This window comes from Pezoporus flaviventris, unplaced genomic scaffold (genome assembly GCF_033815535.1).
Source record: "Pezoporus flaviventris isolate CSIRO_AGI_PZ_B2104156 unplaced genomic scaffold, CSIRO_AGI_Pfla_v1 ptg000047l, whole genome shotgun sequence".
In the NCBI taxonomy this organism is placed as follows: Eukaryota; Metazoa; Chordata; class Aves; order Psittaciformes; family Psittacidae; genus Pezoporus; species Pezoporus flaviventris.
Genome location: NW_026892595.1, coordinates 13,620,565 through 13,641,772, shown reverse-complemented (window position 1 = coordinate 13,641,772; position 21,208 = coordinate 13,620,565). Strand labels below are relative to the sequence as shown.

The 21,208-nt window shown below is 39.4% G+C and overlaps 1 long non-coding RNA gene across 1 annotated transcript in view; it reads left to right on the top strand.

The window, feature by feature from the left end:
- Window positions 1-21,208, top strand: part of LOC133276955 (uncharacterized) — a 56,839-nt gene that overhangs the window by 31,650 nt on the left and 3,981 nt on the right. The window contains exon 2 of the long non-coding RNA XR_009746059.1: window positions 19,775-19,941. This is a non-coding gene — a long non-coding RNA (uncharacterized LOC133276955). The remainder of the gene's footprint in view (window positions 1-19,774; window positions 19,942-21,208) is intronic.

Sequence of the window (21,208 nt, the reverse complement as noted above, 5' to 3'; positions counted from 1 at the left end):
AGAATCATGTGATAATTGTATTACTAAAATTCTGACGATTATTAGATCCATTTGTTACTGCTAAACACTTAACATATTTCTTTTTATTCAATTATATGGTCCAGCAATTCAAAGTTGCAGAAAACTTTTGATGGCTAAAAAGACAGAAAAATTCAGAATAAATCCATGTGTATGTTGAATATTTTGAAGGCAGACTTTCACGCCATTTGCACAAACAGCAATTTATCTGGCTACATTCTTTTTGATACCTTTTTCCCTGCGTTTGCTGGGGGATTTTTCTCACCTTTGTCAGCTTCTTCTTCAGCTTTATATCTCAATGAAATCCCAAACCTGTCTGTGATACAGCTAAGTCTACTGCCACAGGATTTTGATGCAACATATGCAATGTTTTGTCTGTTTTGTCTCCTGTCTGCACTCTCTTCCAGTCTGAATCTCTTCTAGTTGGAAGTATGGAAGGAGCAAAGGAGAAAAAGAGGCTTAAAGTCTCCTGAAAAGGGCAGCACGAGGTATCCTTGCAGTATGCTTTCCTCTGTCCACATTGTACATCAGGCTTGTCTGCTTGTCTCCTGTGCATCTGACAGCTCATACCCAGGAATAAGACAGGGTTGGAATGAGGTGGAACCAAAACTGGTGTCACACTTTTTATGTGGGGGTTAAACATATTGTTTAAAAAAATTAAAAGGTGCCATGAGTACCTAGGAGAGATTCTTTACCTTTTCTCTCTCGTTTTGGTGTGCCCAGTTACCACCAAGCAGAGGCTGTGGAACCATCAAACATCCCTTAGGATGGAGGACGGGTCAGCTCCTGCAATCTCTATCGCACACAAGGGCTTGAAGAGTGTGTCCAGTGGAAGAGACGGATAGACCCAAAAATTCAAAGTTTACTGAGTACAACTTCCAGAAGCGTAGGACATTCACGGTTCCTTCTATGAGAAAGCCAACCATTAAGAAATACAGAAATGGATGCTCACATGCCTAAATAACTAATAAAGGCCAAACCCCCGTAAGTGTCCAGGGGAAAATATGAAGATAATGAACCCAAATTGTCTAGTTTAATTATACTGCTTGAAAATCTTCACAATAAGTCAAGATATATGCCTAAATAGCTAAGTTCAGAAAACCATTTCTTTCACTAGGTAAACTACCCTTTTAGAGTTACTAATTATTCTTTGTTGTTCTTATTAATTTTCTACTAATTGTTTATAGCATGAATACATCCAGGCATGCTTTTCTTTCTCAGGACTTAAACTACGGTAATCTTCAAAACTAGTTTCTAAAAGGAACGGTTTAGAATAGAAAGAAATTTCTGATATCCTGAATACCTGCAATGGTTAAGAATGCTAATGCAGAAGTGTCCAAACTAAGTTTCACAGCCAAAGAAACAGTTAATGGTGGAGAACAATACTTTGGACTTGAGATTTAAAAAGCAATTCCTAGAAAAATGTGTAAATACTGTTGTTCAGTGTAATTTCTCAGTACAATATTGTATCTGAAATCATTATGTAAGTGGTGGGACATTACTTTTAATACAAGATTTCTCTCAAACTCTTTTATTACATAAGTCACCTTTTCCTTACCTTATACTGGTCACATGAGACTTTGCACAGATACCATAAAATTATACGTGCTTCCATGTCAAAAATACATTAAAAAAAGGCAAGAGTAAGTGCATTTCCTCAAATACAGATATAAACTAGAAGCAGAAAAATATGGATAAAAGACTCAAGCTCAAACCAAAATAAGCAGCTTTAAGACTTGGTGAATTTTAAGATTGATGGATTTTTCTCAAAATCTTAGGAGGCTTTTGTGCTAGTGTATTTCACAGCAACCACTGGTAGTTTCTGAACTCGTATTTTAAGGTTGTGTCTATATCAGGGGTGCAGTTCTGAACTCAGATACAAGATGTTTTACCCTTGAATATGTAATAAAATGAGTGCACTCTTGCTGTGCTTATACAGCGCTGCTCATGTGCCTATGGCCTACTCAGCAGCACGGCTTCATGCCTGTGCTCCCATATTTGGCCCTGGTTACAGTATCTCACACAGACGTGCTGTGCCAGAAAGAGACAGCGCACAGCAGCTGAACCGATTCAAACTGCATCTTGTACTCAAACACTGAATCAACCTGTAACCCAGTTAAAAACTCCTGGATGAGTCCTTTTACAGTCAAACGCAGGGAGAGCTGTGCTGAACCAGCATGAGGGCTGAAGCTGAGGCTTCATCTGGTTCTGCACTGGGAACAAGACATACCCGTCTCCAAGCAGCATAGATGGGATAGCTCAGATACAGCTGAGCATACCATGAGACTGGTAAAGGGTATAACACAGACAGGAATATTAATGTAATTGTGTTGTGCCAGAAATTCCCCCTGGGTTTATAGAACACTTTTAAATCAGCAGGTAATTCAGGCTTTAGCGATAATCTTCCCAGCTCTGGCATTTTGCCTGGGTGTAGCTGTTAGTGGTTTTCTTCAGTTGTATTTATTTCTAGTATCTTCTAGTATTTAATGATCTCTATTTTGTTATTTCTTTGTTTAGTGAAGCAAAACTTCTCTGTCACAGTCCTGAATCTTGCACTGGGGATCCCTGCAGTAACCCTGGCAACCTCCGTAACAGGGTGGGCTACAGCTTCAGCACTTTTCCCCTAACAAAGAGGGGTCCTTCCCTCAAGCCTGCAGTGCAGCAGCAGCAGCAGCCAGGCGCCACCTGAGCTGGAGCCCATCACTGCTCCTGAAATGCCACCTGGGCTTTTGGTGTTGAGGCTGCAAGGCTAATGCCTGCATGCGGTTATGCATTTGCTTTTGCATGATCGCATAGTCCCCTTTGTTAGAAAAAAAACCTAACCCTACTTATATTAAGCCTATAATGTAATTTTTGAGAGGGTGTTCTTCATCAAGTAAGTGGCAGGGCTGAAGCCCAAACATGTTTTGTCAGCTTTTGAGATGTTGTCATTATTACTCATACTGGAAAATTCTTTTTTTAATCCACTATTTGAGTAAACAGTTCTGTGTTTGCTATAGAAAAGTAGTTTCTTAAGAAAGAAGGTATTTTCTATCCTATTCTACAGGGTTCTCAAGCACTCCTTCAGTTAACATAATCCATAGCCTATTAACAAAATCTATATTACATTCTCCAGTATCATCTATTAAATTATACATCTGTAAGGACATGTGAAATTAGTACGCACCATACAAATCTTACCTGACTTTTTTTTACAGGTGTTTCCCAAGACTCTTTACTCCCATTTCATGCATGTATACTTAAAAACATCATTAGGAAGGAAATTTTTGACTGATAGGCATAAAATACAGGCTGTCCCTCTCTTGAGAGATGTGAGCAGTCACTGTGGCTTCAAGAGGGAGGACTCTGCATGGTTAAAATTCCTTCAAACTGAACAACTGTAAATTTTTAAACCATAAATTCTCACTGCAATCCTCTGGTTCAGGCAATCCAGCTCAGTGTTTCACATCTTCTCTTCAATATCTTTCCAGTTTATAGTTTGCTTCAGGTCTGTTGCTTTCCAGGGTGCTTAACTTTACTATGTTCATGTTTCTGAGAGCCAATATAGTTGCCTTTTTTTCTCTAGATCTAGTATTTCTCAAAATAATTCCTCCTAGAAGGTTCCAAAAAGCATTCAAAAGAATAAATGTTTTTGCAGAATGTCTTAAACATTTGAAAAAGATCACTTTGGTTTTAGGTAGGTTAGTGACTTCGTTTACCCTTCATTAAAATGCCAGGGGATAAAAGTTTGTTTTTACATTTACTCTTCCAAATTCAGCATGTGAAATACATTGATTTATTGTTATTAAGTTCAACCAAGCCAAGAACTTGCTCAAGTATTGGGGCTTTCTGTGACAATTGAATTGAAATTGATTTATAATATAAGATTAATGACTAATTTCTTCTTGATATGTTGTTGTGGGTGCTAAAGGCTGAAGTGATAGACTTACTGTTCAAATTTCTGTGTCATTCAAGCCTAGGACAAAACTGGAATGAGAAAGGGACAAGAAGGATTATACTCAAGGTTACAGTTTGAATTAGGGTTGAGACTGGGACAGAGGCCTGAACTGGGAGATTAACTACTTGATCCTCTGAGACCTTGTCCATGTTGTTTAAAGAGCTAGGTGATGCACTGCTGGTATAGCAGTATCTATGGGGTTGTGGATAGTGTTAAGGATTATTATACTGGCTTAATGCTTGGATTTTGCTTATCTTCCACAGTGAGGATGAGGGCTGGGACACACAGGGTCTTATACTTCATATACTTGTTGGGTATGGGGTTTGTCATAATGTTAAAGATAGTCTTAGATGTAGGTTAGTGATGGAAAAGAGGCCGAGCTTAAGTTTATTTGTGCATGTGGAGTATTCAAGTCTGGCATGGTTCCTCATTCTTGTAGCTATTTTATGATTTATCTGTATTTCATGCAGTACCAAGGGGCAGCTGGCTGCAGTTTAGGTTGCCTGCAGTCCAGGCCAACTTGAAGACAGTTGTGAAGGCAATAGTGGCCTTGAAGATGCTTTCCAGTAAGGTTTGCAAGGAGCCTCGGCCATTGATCCATCCTCAAATTCATGATTAGGGAAGACTCTGAAAAGACAGTGGATGGCTCATGGCTGTGTTAGGCCATGTGAAAGCCAAATCTGATGGAGGCTGGACGTGGATTTTATTTTTACATGATAGTACTTCATCTTCTTATTTTATAATCACAGCCTCAACACTAATTGTAGCAATTCCACCTTTACTGTTAAAACACAATGCAGATCAAAGCAGTTTCTGCACATTTAATGAACTTTGAGGCACTGACTGTCATGCTTTCGTTGGACTGCAGTTAAAATCCAGGGTTTTTTTTCTGTGTTTTGTTCACTTCTAGGTCCTGCTTCTCAAATATTGTATAGTGAGAGGCTTGAATAATGCTTTGCTTCACATTATTTAAGAGTGTATTACTGATCTTGGGTGATGTTACATAGAGTACTACAATGGCCTTCCTAGAGACAATAGTAGGATTACAGATAATGTAATCAGGGAATGTTTAAACTGAAATGCATCACAGTTAGAAACTTCTGGAAACAAAGCATAAATTGAATAGTATGAATCATATGTATGGGTGAATCATAAAATAATACACTCTGAATATAAATAACATTCTAGTATTATGAACTCCATAATGATGATACCTAATAATAATTATATTTCAGTCTAATGTTTATAATGAGGACAGCTATCTTTGTGGACCATGGAGCTGACTATCAGTGGGTGTGTTAGTGCAGTGGGATATGTGTAATTGTTCCTTAGCGGTCTAACCAAAATAGCACAGATACCAGGAAACCAAACACAGCAGAATCCAGAAGACAAAATATTTTATTATGTATGTTAATAAAAAAAAATCACATGACTTTACTGGCAGTAATATAGAAAAGTTTGGGCTAGACCATTTTGCATTTCACTGCTCCACTGTGTTTGCTTTCTTTGCCAGGTTTTGCAGCATGGGCTTTGCTCCAGGGTAAACAGTTTAAGCCTGGCTCAAATGTGCAGTTTTCCTACTGTTTCTTTTTCCTTTGATAACTAGCTTTTCAGGGAGCTTTCAACTCTCGCTATTTCAATATGGGAATAGGAAGGTTTGTCTCAGTATTATTACTCTTGTAAAACTGAATCATTAATGATTTCTACAACAGGTTTATTATTTTCCTGACAAAGATGACAATCATTCCATCTTCCATCACTGGAATATCAGCACACATTAGCATTAAGGATAAACTCACTGTAGTAGCCTGTTTACAGATGATTTGTCTTCTGAATAATGTCTTTAAAATTTGGTGACAAGATTTGGTAACAGATTGTCATTTAGGGCATATTATACCACCTGTAGTTTGCCAGTTGCTAAAAACACCAAGGTGGGAAGATCCATTATGCCAGTACGTAACAAGGACTTTCAAAACAACAATGCAAAACACATTGTTCCAGATACATCCATTCTGTCTTTGTAAAAACCGGCAGCACAGTCAGCCATGGAAAAAAAGAAATGGCTGAACTCTTAGATCCTGTGCGTATCAATGCGTAGGGAGGTCGTCATGAGATGATACTTTTGGAACACAAACTGTGATATACAGTCATTGCTTTGAAATGTTATAGAATAACTTGGAAAGAAAAGTATAAATATCCACTGTCACGGGGTGCCAGAAGGCATGAAAAATCACCACCCAATAAATCTTGTTGGGTTAAAAAATGAGTTTGTGGCACGTCTAGGACTGAATACACATGATTACCTGATTTATGGGAGTTATGAAGTTACATGGTGCCACTTGAGAAGCCCAAGGCAGGTAGCTGTGCAGGTGGAAGGATAAGTAGTGATTATATTTGATTTTCAATACTGAGATAGAAAGGAAGAAAAAGTTCCATCAAGCCTCAATCACTCTTTGAGACACTGTTCTGAAAATATCTTCAATAACAGCATTTGGGCAGTTTCAAGTACCACAGCAGGGTGGTCTTTTACTGGAAAAGAATACGAAGAACCTAAATGTTTGGTTTCAATTACTTCTGAGAACAGTAATGGGAATAAGGAACTTGTTGCCCAAAATTTAAAAAGATGCTTCTGTTTTTTCATTGTAATCCTTCAGTAAGAACTTGAAATGTAAAGTGTACCGTGTGTCAACATGGGACAGTTATTTCATATTTCAAGCTAAGCTTCCCAGAGAACGCTTAATTAAATCTTAACTTTGCAAGATGATTTTTTTTTTTTTTTAGGACAGCAACAACACTTTATGTGAAAATTCTTCCTTAATGGAGAGGAAAAGGTAGATTAATGAAGTGAATTGAGGTTTGCAAAGAGCATGGGCTGAATAGGCTGAAACTGATTAGAGCAGACATGGGAGAAAGCAGATAGAAGCCATAGGGCAGATACAGAAGGATGTTTGACTTCACTCTCCATTCAAAACTCTGAAGCTGAGTGCACATTTAGGAGAAATCTTGTTTCAAAACTCCACTGGCAGAATAACTTGTTATTTATTTATTTAGCTGTCTACCTATCTATTTATTTATTTCTGTTAGATGCTTACATTAAAGATTGCAATTAATACATGAGGTCAACCAGGAAAAATCTCTGAATATAATTCTCCCCCTTGCTAAGGAACTACTTGGGGCCAGTATGATTCTCTGGCAGAACTCCCATTCTTCCATGGTGCATTAAAAGAATATGAATATGAAGAAATAGCATAAAAAAGAAAACTAAAGTGAATATTGCAGTTGCAAAATGCAAAATATACTGTGTTATGCACTGCGTTTTCACATACAATTTTGCTCTAAAAAATTCCAGCTTCTTCTGGCTGTGGGTACATATAGTTGGTTAGCAACTACATCAGGTTTTTTAAACCAAGTATCTCAAGCAGAATTAAATTTTCCTACTATGCGGAATTAAATTTTCCTTTCAAAAGGAATTAATTTGCTTTGCTTCTCAAAAACATAGCCCAGGAACCAGCCCTCAGTCAAAATAATGCTTGATGAAAAATAGAAAATCTGTTATTCCTGCAATTTTATGACCAAATTTAGTACTAAACTTCATTAAGTAATGTTTTGCTTTTATAATTTAATAGACTCACAGCTTAGAAGCGTGCTGTACTTCCAGAAGAGGTTAAGAAATCTACTTGTGCATCTCATAAATAATTCTGGCAGGTAAGAGCCAAAGTGCTGCTTTTTCTAGGGGCACCTATGTATAATTGTGTAGTGGACTTCCACGGGAACAACATGGCATTATTGAAGATTTGTCTTGAAAGATTTAACTTATTCTGTTAAAACAAGTCATTAGATTTATCTCTTTCAGTATCATAGGTCTTCATTGAGTCAAATAAACCATATTTTGTTCACCACCCTGGAAAGATATAAATGCTAAATACTCTTTAACTTTATTTTATGAGAGTGAATATTATATTCCTCTTCCCAGTGACCTTTTATTGCCTTGTGAATAAAAAAATAATTTACCAGACAGAAATAACAGCCAGAGGAAGGTGGGATTTATGAGCATGCCAACTCCACTAAAACCAAAGGATAAACATAATAGTCTCAGAATAAAAATAGTGAATTATCTAGTGATCTATTCTTAAAACTTTAAAATAACTTTTCTCAGAAAATTAGAGCTTTACTTATGTCATCATTGCAGAAGTAAAAGAGTGCAGGTATCTCTTCCTTGCATGCTAATGAATCAAAGAAATTTTTAGATATATCCTATCTGTAAGGATTTGTAATGAAAGAACTGTCCATCCAGTCTACAATACAGTGTTAAATATATGGGATGCAGAACATCTCTAAATTCCGAACACAGTATTTTTTTGTTGCAAATAATTGCATGAAGTCTACAACTTTTCAAAATAAGGCAAACATCAAGTTCTGATGTCGGAAATCTGCTCTGAAGGATCTCTGATTTTGAAATGCAGTCTGCTTTGAGAATTAACTGTAAAATGGAAACTTCTTTTTCCTGAGATCAGCTCTCAGAACTTTGTTTTACACTATACAGAAATATTATTTAGGTGGCATCATGCTAAATTCCTTACTGAAATGCAGATTGACTACTTCTTCTACACTTTAAGAAACAGTTGTCTTCTCAAAATATGTGCTTAATATAGTTCAATAATCTCACTTTACATTTTAACCCACTTCCCATTTATAGTTAAATCTGATTTTTCTTTAATTTGAAATTCTCACTGAAGTCATGCACATGGACACATCAGACTCACAGGTATAAAGCTGATTTTTTAATCTCAAGGCTTTCCTCTTTTCTTAAACATAAAAGATTCGCAAGTATTAATTTTACTATTTTTCCAGTCATATGATCCTGCACCTACATTGACAGATCAGTACAAATGCTTGGCATTTCTGTCATGTATTTGTTCTTGAAGACTTTTAGGATAGGGAACAGCTTGTTCTCTCAGCTTAGATACATTTTGCACTTTGATTCTCTTTCCAACTGGTGTTTAGTAGTTTCTGATTAGCTACCCCCTCCCATTAGCCCATGGGATCCTTTACAGGGGGAGAAGAGAGGGAAAAGGCAGAAAAGTGGGGGACAGTAAGACATTTCCTTGCAAGGGGGGCAGTGAAGCCCCTGTCTCAGGAACTTTCAGGCTGCAGATGGAATGTGAGGGGGAAGAGTGAAAGGAGAGGGAGACAGGAACCTCTGCAAATTTGAGAAAGAGGAGTACTTTGAGGAGAGTCAGGATAACAAGGGAAAACGGGGTAGGGTCTGTCTATGCTGGATCACAGCAGGGTGTTATGGTCAGGTGCTTTGTTAAGTGGGGTTCAGAATGACCTGCCGGGTCATGAGATGGCTGCTTCCTCGCAGGAAGCGGATGTTTGATACGGAAGCACATAGTAAAGCACATTTTGTACCTTTCACATTCCTAGGCACGTTGCACTCTCTGAGTTCTCATTTGTCTGCTGTGGAAGTGCTTAGGATGATACAGGGACATCTCATAGAAGCATAGAATCAACTAAGTTGGAAAAGACCTTTAAGATCATTGAGTCTAACCATGCTACTACAGTGGGTCAGGTGAGGACTTTTATCTTTTTTCTTTTTTAATTTATATTAATTTTATGTGTATTTAGATTTTGTTCTTTATTTCCTATTTCATATAGTTTTTCATATTACCATCAAACTAATGCTTACTGATGAAATTTCACAGTTGCATGTATTTCCTAAGCTACCTGTTCTTCTGTAAAAAAATAAATTAACTCATTCTTAGTTATCTCTAGTCTGGAGACAGTGCTCATCCATAACTCACTGAGGAGATAAGCAAACAAGATTGCTGTAGTGGTAGCCTTCATTCCTTGACGCTTTCAAGGGACCATGTAGGGACTCCCATCATTATCTCCGAGGCGAGGTGGAAGACTGAAGTGAAAGAGCAACTTTGCATATTACCTTTCTCAAAACCAGGCACATGCACCTCTGAGCACTACACAGAATTGGCTAGATTTTCAGCTGCACAGAGTAACAAAATCAAAACCTGAAGTGAATTATGCTTGGTATTTTTGTTCAGAAGATGAAATGAGTATTCTACTGCCCTAAGATCTCATAGATTTTTATGCTAAATTAATGACAAATATATTTGTGAAGGAAATGTCCATTTTGCACCTGTAATAGAATTTTCTTGCAGCAGTAGCAGCTGTGTCTGTTCCATGTAGATGACAGGCTGACAAATGGAAAGATTATTTCTGTTCCTCCTTTCATTTGAGAGTCATAAATCTGAAAAATGCGGAATAGATTTTTTTTGTGCATTTTATCAGATCTTATAGGAAGATCCAAGATGGCAGAAAGGGCACAGTTCCAGAATATAAATTAACGTCTGTACTGGTACCACCAGCAGTCTCTCAACATGATTTGACAGTGTCTTTGTCAAATCAATACGCAATGCTTTGTTGAACTAGAGGAGTAAGTGGATATGTCTGATAAAATAAACTGTGTGTTGTCCATGCCATTGACATGAATGCTTATTTAATAAGATCATTTTGATTCAGAGTCAGTTTTCATATTTATACAACTGCAAATCCTGCAGAAGCAGTTGTGTCAGCCATCTATATAACCTCATATTCCATAGAGATGCAGATCTATTCAGCTTTGTCTTGAGGTGTGTATACAGTGCTTCTGTATCAATAGTAAATACTGAGATAATTTATATTCACCCTGCATAGGCAGACACAAAGCTTTATCCTTTTTCAGTGGTGATACAAAGACCAGACAAACTGGATGTTGAGCTATTGGTCAGCTCTAGGTGCCCTTTGTCACGAGGCATTTCACTCTGTGCTGCTCAGGAGATAGCCGATTTGGGGCAGTAATTACACCATGGACCTGCAGATCCAAAGCATTTTTTCCTTGGTTTTCAATGCAAAATTCTTCTCAGACATAGAGCTGCTAAATTTAAGAAAAATATAGATTCTTCAGCACATACCTGTGGCAATTCAAAGGCAGTAGGTTAAGTTGTATTTTTGCTGGTGAGCCTCTAAAGCCAGGGAAAATACCATCCTAGATCACACTGCAAAGCATCTTCAGGGGATAGTGGTGTCAGTAGAAACTGATGTCTCAGATCGCTAACACAACTAGATTGCAAAATCCTTACTAAGCCTTAAATGACATAGCTCAGATGTAATTTTATTTAGCTGTTCTGATGAATGCCTAAATCATTTTTTAATGATAAACCTTATTTATTCTATCATTTTCTTCTTCTTTTTATTCCTATACTCATATACAAGCATGGGTACTCTTTATCCAATTGAAATCTTAAGATTATATAATCAGAAGGCACTTTAATGTCATCTTTTAGTGAATGAAAGGTTATATTACAATAAAGATTTATGGTTGTCTGGTTACTCTGAGAAAGTCCTTTTATTTATAGTGTAAAAATGAAAGCCGGGTTCTGTTTTTTAACTGTGTCATGACTTCCCATCACTGTAAGCCCTTCTTATTTCTCATAGTGTAGGAGATACTAGTTGCTGCTTGAGCATGGGTGAGCCAAAATTTTTTTTTTTTATGGAACAGCTGGATATAGGAAGACTTACATGGCTTTCTTTTTTCACTCATACTGCTTCTACAGAGCCAGGCATGTCCCCTTTCTACCTCAAATATCCCAAAACCTTTACCTTTTCTTCTTTTCATCTTCATAGGCAATGAAAATCACCTTTTATAGGGGATCTGTGTAAAGATCAACCCCTCACTTCTGAGGCCTTGAGCTTTGTGCTTAATATTTTGCACACAGAGCAAGCAACAGTGTGTTTGAAATGGTAAAACTATAATTTTTTGTTTGAAATTATAAAGCCCTATAAAATAACTGTTTTAACTTGAATGCAGAAGGCCTGCTTTGGTGTATCTCCCTGATCTTCCTTAATGTGAGAAAGAACAGTCTAAACTGGAGAGGACAAGCATGCACAAGTGGGCTGGTGCCTTCAAATGCGGCGAGTGGGAGGTACAAAGCTCCCCATGTGCCTCCCCTCTGTCTCCTACAATCTATGTTCAACATCCATCTCCAGATGGAGTGAAACAGGGAAGAAGCAGAGAGGTCGTTCCATTCCTCCTCCATAGTGTGGCCGCCTTCGTAGGATGATTCAGGAAATTATCCCTCTTCATGCATTCCACCCTCTGGCAAGCATCTTCCCCATGGAGGATGCCAGCAGCATTTCTACCTCCAGGAGGAAGGAGATAAAATTGTAAATAACATTTAAGAGTTAACTATTTTTGGCTGCGTTACATAGGCTGGAAGTCGTATTTTCTCCTTCAGAAATTTGTTTTGTGTGACCTGACTGAAACAAGTCAGGGAGGGAACAAGACATTTCTACAACTACAGGTGCCACAGACCAGACAGCAGTAGTACAAGTGAGATTTAAATGTAATGAAAAACAGGAAATCACAAAGGGCAGAGTGACTGTCACAGCCCTGGTGGCAGAACTCCCACCCATGCTGCAGCTTCTCTAACATTAAGCAAACCTGTACTGCAATTCAGATGCATCACATGGCACAAACACCACCCCTCCTCTAAGCCAGCACCGTGCCAAACTGAGTTGTGAAAACGTTCTCTGAGCAAGGCAGCAGCACCATTTCTACCCTTACCTGAAAGAGAAACATTTTTGTTCTGCTCTGTGGACAAATGTGCTAAGGAAAAACACAGCTACCTGATTGCATACATTCTCCTACAATCTGGTGTCTCTCTGAAAAGATGCTGGTGGGTTGCAGATGAGCTCTACTGCCAGTCCCAAGTTCTTAGCCAAAGCATTTTAGCCATGGCTGTTCATAGTTCTCAACTTTGCACACTCCCAAATCTGGATACTTCATAGTTTGGTTTGGGTTTTTTTTTCCCCACAAATGCTAGCTGGTACCTCAGGTTTCAAAGCAAGCTACCCATTCACAGGCTCTGGTTGCTCCTATAGGTCCTTTCCAGTTACGTCTAGCCTGCCAGGCAGTGACGCTGCACTGATGTCTGGGCTTGCACCACGCCACCTCCTCTGTCCCTGGAAAAAACCCAAGGCACACAAACCAGGAACAGAATTGTTTGAACCTGATCTAAACTGCAGGCTATGCTTAATTTGTAGTCTAAATATAGCCTCTGAATTGCTACTTAAGCTTCCAGATTTTTACTTGAGAATCAGAGAATCACCTAGGGTGGAAAAGGCCTTTAAGATCATCAAGTCCAACCATTAATCCAGGACTGCCAAGACCACCACTAAACTGTCACTGAGGGCCTCATCTACAGGGTTTTTGAACACTCCCAGAGATGGTGATGCCACCACTGCCCTGGGCAGCTGGTTCCAATGCCTGATCACCTTCTCTGTGAAGAAGGTTTTCCTAATGCCCAATCTAAACCTCCCCTGGCACAGCTAGAGGCCATTTCCTCTTGTCCTATTGCTTGCTACCTGGGAGAACAGACTTATCCCCACCTCACTACAACCTCCTTTCAGGTAGTTGCAGAGAGCGATAAGGAAGAACATGGCAGACAATAAAGGGCAAGAAGATCTTAGAAAGGTTTTACTCATTCATAATAATTTTTAAGAGAGCACTTCACTATAAAAAATAAAGAAAAAAGAGAGCACTTCCATTTACAAAACAGTAAAGAGCACTAAGGAACTACCTTCCTCAGACAAGGAGGGTTCAAAGAGAACAGGTCTTGTCTCTTGGTGCTTCCTTTTGAGACTGCACGTTTGGTAGATAAATGTTAAGTGATTTAACTGCCAAACTTGATACAGCACAAAGTTTTGGTCAGTATAATATACCAGTGCATATGAATGCACATTGCATGTGGACTACCGCAGTAGCAGTCATTTTTCTCCTTCTTAGTAGCTGGTGCAGAGCTGTGTTTATGACTTTCAGCCTGGGAACAGAGCTGATAACACTGATGTTTTTAGTTGCTGCTCAGTAATGTTTAGTCTGGCCAAGGACTTTCTGAATCTCATGCTCTGCCGGGGAGTCGGGAGGAAGCAGAGACAGGACACCTGACCCAAACTAACCAAAGAGGTATTCCATACCACAGCATGCCATGCCCAGTATACAAACTGGGGGCAGTTACCTGGAAGGGCTAGATCACTGCTCGGGTCAGTCTGGGTATCAGTCGGTGGGTGGTGAGCGGCTGTATTCTCTTCCGTTGTTATTTCCCTTGTCATTATTATTGGTGGTAGCAGCAGTTGTGATTTGTGTTATACCTTAGTTACTGGGCTGTTCTTATCTCAACCCGTGGGAGTTACATTCTTTCGATTCTCCTTCCCATCCAATGGAGGAAGGTGGGGGGGAGTGAGCGAGTGGCTGTGTGGTTTTGAGTTACCGGCTGGGCCCTAACTCTGACAGCATATGAATGTAGCCCACATGAAATGCATTTAGTATCAGTTAAATATTTAAATGTCACAAATTGCAATTACGAATAGAAAATAATGGTAACACTATTCTAATTCTGGTAGTGGTTCTACAAAATATGATTCTTGACCCTGCTGAGCTGTCTAGCACTTTCATTATTAACAACTTTCTGGGAACAAAGTCCTAGTAAAGTTTGTAAATATCCCACAGATCATGAGACAAAACAACAAATTTGCTGGCATTTAAACAGCTATGTTCAATTCATGCCCAAATGTCAGGGACAAAGACTGGTACATTAGGAAACACACCTCTAGAAACAGAAATTCTGAAAAACATCTTGGGGTTCGGAGCAGATGACCTCAGCTCAGTGCTGTGGCAAGAAGAGTTAATGTAGATAACAGGATAATCTCAAGTAAGGAGGTTATACTGGGAAGTATTTTGTGTCTGTCTCTAGCTATATGAAGCCTAGAAGACAGGATGGGAAAACAGTGTGGCAGATTCAAAACAAACAAACAAAACAATTAATTTTTTTTTTTAAATGCTTCATGTTTAAACTGCTAAACTCATTGGCATACAATATCATGGATACCAAAAGCTTATGCTAATGAAACCAGTTCTTTCTGGTTTCATTAAGTACCTTCCAGGGAGCACTCCTGACCGCATAGGTGTCTGTCATAAAGCTAAAGGCTGGTAGAGGAGTCCAGAAATTATCACTTCTTTCCTTTTTTTAAACTTCCCCTGAATCATCCACTGCCCATCACTGTCAAAGAGAAGCTGTCTATCTACCTAGACAGACCTTGGGTCTGACCTACTGCAGTTAGTCATATGTTGTTGTTCCTACTACTGCTATATTTACCACCCTGATATATGATCAGATCTCTGATCTTGTGGCCAGTTCTGATGTTCACAGTCCAGGAAGGACACTGAAAATGTGAAGACTGTAAGAATATTTGAAAGTGTCAGGAAACAAATACTAAGGGATCATGTTATATTTCCCTTAACAAGGGAAGGGCTAAGGGATATTTCGCTTATAGACCAAATGTATCTTACTGGGAAAGGCCAAACTCTTCAGCAGAAAAAAGTCATGTATGATGGTAGGATTCATCTGACTAAATACAGATGTCTATACCTGAGCTGGTCCATCTAGAAGCTCTGTGTGTCAATACTAAGCAATATTCTCAGTGGATTATAAAGCACAATTCATCTCTATCTAAAGTAGATGTCTAAAACAAGTTAGATGAATCACTCCCTTAATGTTTCTATTTGCTCCACTGTCTGTGAAAGGCACCTAGTGTGACTAGCACAGTTGCAGTCCTCTAGTGAAGGTGCCCAAAGTTGGTTGAATCTTATTCCTAATGCCTATGGAATGATTAGTAGGTATCAGTAGGAGTAATATGGTACAGGTTACTGCTTAGTGTGGTTAGTGATTGGAACACGTTATGAAAGCCTAAGATGGCTCCTCTTTCAAAGGCTCTTTAACAGTTAAGGTTACATTTTACTTCCTAGAAATTATGTCCTAGTTGAAATACAGCTGTTGGCCTTGTGCCAGAGGACTCCTTTGGCCCATGTTGTACAGGTCAGGCTATCAAATCATAATGATTCTTCCTGGCCTTAAAAATCTGTGCCTTCAATCACTGCTAATGAATAGTGGCATGTTTTCAATGCCTTATTAAGTGGCTCTTGATCAATACAGATGTGTCATTTACCTGCAGGGTTTTTCCCACAATTGTTTGCTGCTGCTGTGTTTGTTTGAAAGGATGTTATGTTACAAATCAGCTTGTGAATCTCAGACATGCTCAAGTTTTCCAACAGTACCAAAGGGCATATTCAGCAGTGACTCAGAGGGTGGTAGACCTCACCCTTAGCACTCTGCTACATGCTGTGCAGCCAGAAGTGTAGCATGGCCCTTTCTATCAATATCATGGCAACATCCAGCCCTGTGTAGCCAAATTTGTCCTTGCTATTCAAGGATAAACTCTTACTTAGTTTGCAATGAAAATGAATGAATTTAAAGCTCAGCATTTAAGAAGAATCTTTCCCAAATCAGTCTTTCCCGTCAACGACAGGCTTATCAGTTGTATAGGATGCCTTTATAACCATTATTGTCATACAGAAAGAAAAGATAATGGTGTGTCCATAGCTATGTGTTCTATGCTACCCTTGCTTTCACTAAGTATAATGGCAAGCACTAGTTAAACTTAGTGTTCACAAATACAGTTTTACTTTGCATTGCTGCCATTTGGGATGACTAACCGGGACTTGCACACAATAGCTATGTTTTTGTGGTAGCTGGTATGAAATCACGTTGTGAGTCAATGCAACAACAACAAAACCACTTTGACTGGTCTGAATACTTCATCAACTGAAAAATTTTCTATTAATTTTGCTAAATTTATTACAATCATAGTAGGTCCTGCCACTCCCCCTTCATTACGTTTGGTGTTCTTTGAAATCCTGCATGTTTAGCTTTTACTAAAGGGCTGATACAGAATTGCATGAGGTAAAGGGGTGACAAATAATATTATAAACCCAGAAAAATCTGTTTCTCATGGGCTGAACAGTGATCAGTATCACTGGTAATAATCACTGTCTCATCTGATTAGCTTTCATCCCACAGATGAGCATGGCTGTGAAAGCTGTACCTGAAAGGCTTAAATTCCTGGTTCCTAAAGCCAGACCTCCAGCTGCAGGTGCTCAGATATCTCTAAGGTACTAGCTGCAAGCCTAGTCATAAATCACAGAGACTTGCTGTTTACCACTATGACTGATCTCCAAAAACAGGATCAATGCAGCTTATTCCTGAAACCTGAAAACAAGTGTATATATGAGATGAAGTGTCGAGAAAGACAATATTAAAAAGAAGGTCAAACTTTAATTCACCTTGGCTCCCAGAAACATTCCTTAAAGCCTCCCGATGAGAATGATTTCACAGCCTGTGTGGATTGCATTACGCCTACCCTTGAACTGAATCCTTTAAAGATAGTTACCGACTCATTTTTATCCTAAAAAATCTTTCCTGTGGTCACATCCCCTCTTAGCCAATAAGACAAAGGAATTAAATGTAGTTTTTGCTGCTAGGAGGCTCACTCCAGGTTTTGCCCCAGTTTTTGCACTGTTCCAAGAGTCTTGGAGAAAAGCAAGCACTGTGAGACAGTGGTGCATTGAGCAGTCTATATTCTCCAGCACAGGAAACTGCCTTGTTGTGGGGAGAAGGCAAAATCAAAGCTCCTGCCAATCTAATTCCTTTCTCCTTGCACAAAGTAAAGTCATTACTCTGCAAAGAAAGATTGCTCTCCCTCTCACAATCTGGTCTTTAACTCCAGCATCCAGCACTGAGACACAGGAGAAATTCACACAGCCTTTGGCATCTCTTTGCTGTGTGCCAGCTGAACCACAATTTGTTCCTCTCTGGATATATCTTGCAACTGAAGGAGCAGACTGCACTATCATCATACTTGTATAAGGTGAGATCAAAGTACCAGTACTCAGCCCAGTACCCCGTTTCTGAGTGGACAGCAGCAGATGGGAAAAAAATGCAAGAAAAAGGCAAACTACAGCGACACTTTCCCAGTGGGTTTGCCCCGACTCTGAACCTGTGCCACACACATTTCCACAGCTACAGCCAAAACAAGCTCTACTTTTTTCCATAAGACATTTGCAACCGATACTGTACGTTATTCTCCCTGGAGTTGATCCTCAAGGTAGCAGTGCCACCATAAATCCAAAGCATCTACCATTCATCCAGTTGTATTACATTCTCCGCCAGTTACAACAGAACTGAGGTTTCTCCTGGCAGGCTGCCTCTTCTTTCGTGGCACAGCTTGAAACAGGAATCTCACAAATGGGTAGGCAAACCCCACTCTGGCAGGACTCACTAATGCCGTATTTGTATAACTTTGCTGACTTTCATGGAGCTGGACTACATTTTCACTGGACTGTCATGTTTCAAAGCTGAGCTAGAAGAAAAGTTTCAGTACCTGTTAACAGTTTTAGAGCAGAGCTGTGCAGGCATGGCTGGGTAGATGGGCAAAGGAAATGTTCACACCATGTTCTGATGCCAACTTGAGCATTCAAGAAGTCTTCTGTAGCCAAGAGAAAAAGAAGGCACGTACCTCAGCTCTACAATTTTCCTAGAGAGAACAGCCTCCTCATCTAGTTTCTAAATCTGGAGGTAAAATTTGTGCACCTTCTCCATTACTCCAACATTCTCCATTTACCAATCTGATTTTAAAATAAAACCAAGTGACTAGATCTCTGACAATCTGTGGTGGCCCAGCATCTTGCCCTGCAGCAGTTTAAACTCTGGCAACAACAACAGAACTTTTAGGAATAAAAGCTCTGACTGATTTTCTAGTTAACTTTATTTATTGTAATTAGCTTTACTTAATTATACATACAGCTGTTCTGCACCCTCAACATAGCTCAGGGGACTGTTTAAAGTGCTCAAGTCTAAATGTCATGTTTTAGCACAGTATAGAGCACAGTATTCTTCTCAGAATCTGGTGGGAGGGAAGGGCATCCAGCAGCCCATCTTGCTTTCCTTTCACTCTCTACACACACTGCCAGCACATCCTCCTACCCTGTTCCTTTTCTTCTTGGGCAAGGGAGAGATCTGTTCCTCCTGCTATACCTGGTGCCCAGTGCACTGAAGGGCTGTGGAGATCACCACCTTCAACCCTCCCCAGGGCACGCACTTGCTGTAAGCCTCACCTGGTCTAGTAAGAGGAGCAATATGCCTCAAAGACAATCTTAACCTTGACTTTTCTGCTGTCTTTTCACCACTGGGATATAGAGGTCTTCTTCTTTCCTTATCCCAGATAAACGGTGGAAATATTTACAATACAGAATCCCCTGTTACAAATCTTGTAACGAGACCTTCCTTAAAGTCAAGCTTCAGAAGGACTTTTTCCACCCTGTTTGCAAAACATTCCTATGCTCCTAAAACTCATTAATAAATTCTCTGTCTAAATCACCTCAGCACAAAAGGCAGCACAATTTCAGCAAATCAAGCACTCACATTAACAATCACCTGGACTCTTCCACTAGCTTCATATTGTTTATTAAAAGTAGGTAATGACAATATTTGAGATAGATTGGAGTTTTAATCTGCTTTTCTATCAGATGAGTCTACGCAAGGTCACCTTTGCTGCAGTTCAGATACTCATGTGTGCACATTCCCTACACAGATAAATAGTGCTGTCCAATTTTGATTGTATTGTCATTTCACTTAAAATAGTTTAATCATTTTCCTTTCCCAACAGAGTTTTGATATCCTTATCTTTACCAGGTCTTTCCTGTTTTGTCAAACTTCTGCAAGCAAGATGTAGAAGGTGCCAGAACATCTTGGGGATAATTATTCTTCAACTAATTTGAAGCAGTAACGATGATATACTAGATTTTTATGGAGCAAATGTTTTACGTTTTATTAATTGCACTTGTTCTTTGGTATTTTTCATTATGTCTAATAGGCTTCCAGGTTTACTGTCTAACTACTCCTATGCTGCACATCTTGTACCCCAAAAGAAAGCCTTTATGATAGCTCTAAAACCCAGATGCTGGCTTTTGGAGAAGAAAAGAATTTATGAAGAAAAGTTTAGTCAGAAGCATGGTCACTGTTTGTGATGGGGAATGTCTGGTAGATTTGCCATTTCACAAACCCAGGTATCAACGTATTCATTCTGTTTGTCTAAGGTAGCCACAGCTTGTACCACACAAGCTTGTATCCTAGCAAGGTACCTCAGAAAGTCTAACAGGTATAACCAACAAAATTCCCTATACCTTTTCTCCATAGCCATCTGCCTCTTCCTTCTCCCTCTTCTTAACTTCCTCCCTCACTGGCAAGAGCATAGGACTTTTGACTGAACTGTTGGGCAATTTTGCTTTGTGTTGGGAACATCACATCAAAGGCTTGAGACTGGCAGGGTGGCCTGGCGGTGAGCCGAGTGGTGTCCTGGAGCCTGTGCTGGGGTACTGTAAGGGTGGAAATGCAAAAGATCTGGTATCTTCCTGGGAAGGAAGCTGCTTTCTCCAAACTTCTGCAAATCCTTATAGGATGTTGGAGGTGAGGACCAGGAGCATGTAAGATGGGGGCACCTAAGTTTGGCTATTAAATGGTAAGGTGCTTTTGTAAAAATCTTGCATTATCTATGTACCATTTAAAGCACCTGAATATGCCTTTCCAAACTTTCAAGCCAGTATTCGAAGGGGAGCTTGCTGCTGCATCCTGGTTTTTTGTGTAAATAATCCTTGTCCTTCATGCATTGCACAGCACAGAACACTGCAATGGCTTTGATTCTCACATCACTCCTAAAGCTTAGGAAAGCACCATTTAAGAGACGGGAATAAAACACAGAGCCTGTGCCTTCCATGTAATCCTTCCAGATGTTTGTAGTGGTGCAGTGATGTGATGTCAGTCGCTGGATACTCCTTTGAGTATTTTTTCTTCTTAATACTACTGTCTGGCAAGGCTGAGGACATCAAGCTATAGCTTCTTAGGCAGACTAAAGCATATTTTAAAGTGAAGGTCAAATTATTATTTTCTAATGAATTATTGGTTATTTCTTGTATACCTTGCAGAAAAAAAATATAGCTCTGCACAACAGATGGATGCCTAACTGTCCTGCTGTGCCACTGTGAGGCTCTGTTTTGCAAATGAATAAAACACAGAAGCAGATATATTCCTGACCTCTATTTAGGACATTTTCCTACTTATTTAGAGAGCCTAAGAGGATGCATGTTATACTCTTTTCCACCAGTTTCACTGGTGTTTTGCTACAGACAGGAGTCTTGGATTCAAGTAAAAATACCTTAGCTGACTGAGGATTTTGCAGCACAAAAGCGGTTGGTGGGGCTGTGTGACTGTTGTTGTGGGGGGCAGGAATATTTATGGACTTCTGTCATGG